Raw genomic sequence first — 6,193 nt, 5'->3', positions numbered from 1 at the left:
TTGTAGCCTGAGGCCCTTTGCTGCATGCCCTCTCTCCCCAATTTCCTGCTTCTCTTTAGCTGTTCTAAATATAGAAAAAAAGCCCTAAAAATATCTTTAAAGAAAAAAAGCATATTTTTTTCACACCATGGCCCTCACTCAGATAGAGATGAGGCTGAAAATGGCTAAAAATTCCCTTTAATATTTCATTAGATATGTCTAAGCTAGGACACCCAGACCGCATCTAGCAACCAGCTGCAAGTGTTCCTATCCATATAGATGCTAGTGAAAACTGCAAGTGATTGACAAGAGGAGAAACAAAGTGCAAGGTAAAAAAATATGTTTTCGTAATTGGTGAATGAGTTGTTGGATCCATCTAAAATTGCTCTCACTTTATTTCACTGGGGTGGAAGCTGTGTATTATGCAGACCCTGCCTGCTTTTTGATTTCATGGCTCATGATGTGCCGCCCAAAGGAATCTGGCACTGAAGACAGGAAATAGATGGGGGGGGGGGGGGAACAAGTCCATTGAGGGTGACCTAAGACATCCTGTGTCCTCAGTATGAACAACAATAATGTAGTGATTTGCTCTTGATTGTAACAGTGCTCTGAATATGCTAGGATTCTGATGTCACAGCTGGCTAGAGTGAGTTGAAACAATGAAGTTACTAGCTTCTCTAACTCCATGCATGTCCAAGGAAATATCTCTGTTTATAATATTCACAAAAACTTGGCCAACTTTTAAGCTGGCTTTCTGCTGTCTATCAACTTCTCTTCTGCATTTATTCCACATATCTGAACTATTCATGGCCTCTCGACTCGCTCATGGACTCGCCTTTTGAGCCATGTCTTTGGCTGATGGGAAATGTATTTGTTAAAGGCCGCTAAAGACAGAAATATTAAATCCAGACATACAGTATGTAAGCCACATGACATACTGTTGAGCTATGTTTCAAAGGACATACTGTATTTTTGTAAAAATGAATGAAATTAAATAGTAAATAGTACTAGTCAAAATGAATTAGTAAATGGGATTTTGAATGAAATTTCCCTACTCCTGGAACAGAACCCGCTTTCTATTCATCAAAGCAACAACCAGTTTAAAGTTGAAACATTTAGAATATTTATACAATGACTTATACAATATTATAAGCCTATAGTATGAATGAATTATTCAGGAGACTCTTTGGTTCTGTATACAGTGATTCCCACAGGTTGAGAATTTACTTGTGGTGGTATGTGACGTAATCAGTAACAAACAAACAAAAAAACTACGTTATGACTACACAACAACATCATTTTGAAAGAGATACCTATTATTTACATGTTAAACCAACCAGACCGGAAGATGATACAGAAAAAGTGTAGTTGTGCTTTGTCAACTAAATCTGGTTGCTTTGTGAAATAAAATGTATGGTTCAGCAGATAAAAAAACCCGATTAACGTTAACCAAAGCTGAAATATTGTATTTACAACTAAACCTTAAAACCATACTGTGCGTGGTGGAGGAGCTGTAGGCCGTTGGCGTGTTGCCCAAGTAGAACCTATGTCTGGGAAACACAGAGAGATTTTAAAATATATATTTAAATAACATTTAAATAACATTTAGATAGGAACTTACCGAAGGAAACATGCTTCCTTATCTAGCAGCTCTGCCCACTTTACTGCTGTATTTTTTTAGTTAGGCAGGCTCGTTTTAGTTACATCTATCAGATAGAAATTAATTAAGTACAATAAATACAGATTGTACTTAATGCTATATTTGGAAAAGCACAATAAAAAAGAAGTCTTACACTGTAAGTAAAGATATCATACCGGTAGTCTCACATTATTGCACAGGTTTATTTGATGTTTCAGGCAGTCAAGAAGTTCGGCTGTTTCTTCATTCATTGGTGGACACTTGTGTCCTTTATGGTCTTCAATTTGGCCAAAATTCATTCCACACTTCTCAGTTTTTCACGATGTGTTCACATACTCCTTGTCAACTCATTTAATTGGAACACTGTCAAGTGTGCAATATGGATTTGCATTTACTAAAGTGGACGTGCTGGTCACGATTGGGTTTTGGGATATCCCAGTTATGTGTTTGTGCATTTCAACATCATATCCTGGTCTTAAAATCATAGAAAAGCCTTTATCCTGGTGTTAAAAAGCCAAATATGCTGGCTTGACCACTCTAATAAAAAAAGCAGGATGCTGGGGCATGTAAATAGATGATAAATGGATTTTTTTTAAATCCACAAGCAGAAATAAAGCCTAAGTGAAAGTCTGCCCCCAGTCCTGCAGAGGGTCAGTATTAATAATAATAATAATAATAATAGTATTACAGTATTACTGTTGCTCCTGTCTTCCATTACCGCTGAGCATATGACAAAGGCAAATCATGTTCAGCAGTAAATTCTCTAGCAAGTGAACTACACTGGGATCATCCTTAACAGCTGATGAAACTCAGCCGGTACAGAAATGACAGAAAGTGGTTGAGATGTCAAATCCAACACGACCCTAAATGTATACACAATACATTCCAAATGTGGACACTGATGCGCCCAGAGACACTTTAATTCAGCCACTGAGGAAAAGACAGACAGACAAAAAAGTGAAAACATGCATCACCACAACGCATTGGGGGATAACAAAAAAATAAAAATAACAAGAAACCACTACAAGTAGCCTGGATGCCAAATACAGGAATATGAAAAGCCAGATTCTTTTTATGGTTAAGGAAATAAGGAAAAGACGTTTTTAAGGGTTAGGGTTTTCCGCAGGGTCTGAAAAAGTCTGAAGAAGTCTATCAAATTTCAAAATCAAAATTTTAGGCCTTCAAACTAAAATTCGCTAAAGTATTGTGATCTAGGTCTTAAATAATTACAAACCGACCTTAATTTTCCGGCGTCCATGTAACGCTATTTCAAATATAATTTGCTGTACAGATCATTATTACTCCGTGTCACTTTTTATACAATTTTTATAATTTGATTTACTTTGCAAGTATTTTTGGGACTGCATGGCATTGTATATTTCTGTTGTGATAAAGGTCTTACATTTTATTTATAAAGGTCTTAAAGTGTTAGATTGAAAACCTGCAGAAGCCCGGTAAGAGAGATGTTGGTGTATTGTTAAAGTTATTTTAAGTTTTGCCCATGGTTTGAGCTGAAATTTGCACTGTGAAAGTTGGAAAAGTGCATACAGTTATGCTGCGTTCCAAGTAATCTATAACTCGTGTTTTCACAACCTTCTACCCGTAAAAGTGCCCTGGAACGGCAGTCAAACCCGTGACTTACTACCCGTGAACTCGTACCAGATAGTTGTACTCCCAGTTACAGTTTGGACGTCACACACACACATGTGTGTGTGACAATGTTGATGCTGTACAGACGCCAGTGATTAACAGTGAGAAATAGACACTAAATAGGCAACGTAAAGTAATTCCTCACATTGTGATCAAAACACTACACATATGATTGTATTACTACAGGTTATGTTTATTAAATGAAGCCCAAAATATGTCACCGACTAGAAATCGCTAGTATCAGCTAGTGGCTAGCTAACGTCAACGTTAGGTAGCCGCTAGCTAACGCTAGCGCTAGCTAGAAGGGTTTCTCGTGACTTTGCCTTGAGCGCTACCAAGTCGTGACTTGAAGTCGCAACTTACGGGCTAAAAACTGTGTCTGGAAGGCAACATGAGAAACACCTTGAAGTTATTTCAGCCTCTAAAATAAGAATGTAATGCTGTAATGCTATTTTGGGAACACCAGGATTCAATGGTTTAATTTGTGGAGTAGTTCCCTTTTCAAATCATTGAATAAGCCTGCACTATTAGGGAGGTTCTGTCCTGATGCATGAGGCTTTTTGGTGGTCCTAATGCTGCCCTAACATGGTGTTCCTGTGGCTGATTAGAGCCAGGTGTCTACTCTAGAAAATGAGGGCATTGAGGGCAGCCTGCTTCACTGCAGAGGACCAGCTGCTGCAATCTCAAATAATCTTGTGGGAAGGCTAGTCGTAAAAGCTAAACATGCCCTTGCTGAAATAAGAAGCTCCGGAGGACAAATTGTGCTGCTGTTGCTCATTCGGAAAATGAAATCTAGCCCTGCAATTATTTTCTGTTGTTGTTGGCGCTAATTATAAATCACGGAAGAGGCAGCGCTGCTGACTCATTGCTGAGTAGCACACACTGCTATGGTTGTAGTGTGATTCAAAAGCAATATTATTCCCAGCTGTGCATGAAATCCGTTCAGTTTTGCAATGAAAAGTGAAGAAAGGAGAAATACAGTAAGCGTTGCCTGATGGCATATGCGTAACACTCTTTCCACCGACCACTATAGAAACCTTGTTTATAACCATTTCATTTTGAAACTGTTTTACAATGACTTTAGTTTTAACTCTGAATCAAATGAACTATATTTCCAAAAAGGGTTCTGCATTCTGTCATAGAGCAGCCATGCTGCACAGCTTCAGAGAGCCTCCTCCTTATCAAGATATATTATCAAGTTAAAATAAGAGGTGTGTGTGTGTGTGTGTGTGTGTGTGTGTGTGTGTGTGTGTGTGTGTGTGTGTGTGTGTGTGTGTGTGTGTGTGTGTGTGTGTGTGTGTGTGTGTGTGTGTGTGTGTGTGTGTGTGTGTGTGTGTGTGTGTGTGTGTGTGTGTGTGTGTGTGTGTGTGTGTGTGTGTGTGTGTGTGTGTGTGTAAAAGTCTTTTTGCCCCCCATGTAAATAGCCCCAAGCTCTTTACTTGGAAATTTCAAAACCAATCGAAGAGATCTCATGCCAACAGCCACATTTAGAAAAACCAGGACTGTGGTCCTGTCTACATCCTCAGCACAGTAAACGTGCTGAGGATAAGACGGGAGAACTTGCATGACCTCTTGGTTTTCTTCTAAAGTGTTTCCTCAAATAAGACTCTTCACACAGGCATGGTCACACTGACTGAAGAACAGCACAGTCAGATCTTTGGATAGATCCAACATGGCTGTAAGCCAAGATGTTTAAGAAAAGGTTTTTAAAATCCTGGACCCACGGGCTACTAAGTACATTTTTCATAGCCCAAATGTAAACTTTTTTAACGCACACGTTCCACCAAAACATGTTCCTTCCTGAGGCTATTTTGCAGTGGCACCGTGGTTCTGCTCGGCACTTAGCACCGCCCCAAGATAATTGTGTGGAGGAAGGTCTGGCAACGCGAGACTAGTATCACACTAAATAAGAGGAAATAGTTGGATGGAGACGGATAACTTTGTTGAGCAGCACTTTCCTATTCTTCACACTTCATCAGCTCTACAACAACACTTCCCTTTTTTACGCAATAGCATGTGGCTAAACTACCCAATCAGACGCTAGCACAACGTAGACTCAGGTAAATGTGAGGAAAACCAGAACACAAATATGTAAATAGTTAACTGTGTACACATTGTAAATACGTTTTGGTAAATTACCTAAAATATACAAATTAACTTTAAATCGTACATCTATTTTAACCATACATTTAGCTAACTATTAAAACCGTTCATTCATTCACGTCATGCAAATCTGTTTATTCCTCAGACAGAAGTAGAAGACTATGGTCCCTTCAAATTAACAAAGGATGAGATGAGGTGCTGTCTTGTATGATGGGATAGATTTACAGGTGTTAAAACAGGTGTCTTAATGTCCCTCAGGTTGTTATTATAGGCTGTAGCCTGTCTTTGTAGGAATGCTGTATGATAGATGATATCTCCTACGAACGATCTGGAAAAAATATCTAATTGCGACGATTATTTACACTGAGGATGCAATTGCAATATGTTTTACAATATTGGAGAATGATCATCATTCCCATTTTCTTTTCAAAATATATTAAAATAATTTGTGGTGGGTATTTTTTGGTGAGGAGCTGTATCACACAAAGATTCTGCATTCACTTAAAACAGGTAGCCTCGTGGTGCATTCAAAGTTGTTGTAAAATACCCTTTTCCCATCTGGTGGTTGTTTATGTCGATCAACAGCAATTTACTGGTGAAGTAAGTCACTGGTATAAGTTATAGTTATTACATTATTGTTAAATCTTTAATTTTGACCATATGGCCTAAGCAATAAACAAGTCATTCTTTAATCTAACTTTCTTAAGAAGTATCTGTTCAGGCATCAAGATTTATCTAAAAACATTAGGAACACCAAAAATGTCAACTGTCGAATGCCCTTGAGTGCGCACACACACACACACACACACACACACACACACA

General features: G+C 38.5%; 1 protein-coding gene across 1 annotated transcript in view; it reads left to right on the top strand.

The window, feature by feature from the left end:
- Positions 1-6,193, top strand: part of lmo4a (LIM domain only 4a) — a 20,954-nt gene that overhangs the window by 5,128 nt on the left and 9,633 nt on the right. The gene's annotated exons all lie outside the window — the stretch shown is intronic.

This window comes from Etheostoma spectabile, chromosome 16 (assembly GCF_008692095.1).
Source record: "Etheostoma spectabile isolate EspeVRDwgs_2016 chromosome 16, UIUC_Espe_1.0, whole genome shotgun sequence".
Taxonomy (NCBI): domain Eukaryota; kingdom Metazoa; phylum Chordata; class Actinopteri; order Perciformes; family Percidae; genus Etheostoma; species Etheostoma spectabile.
Note: the sequence above shows the minus strand (reverse complement) of the source record. Positions and strands in the feature narration are given on the sequence as shown.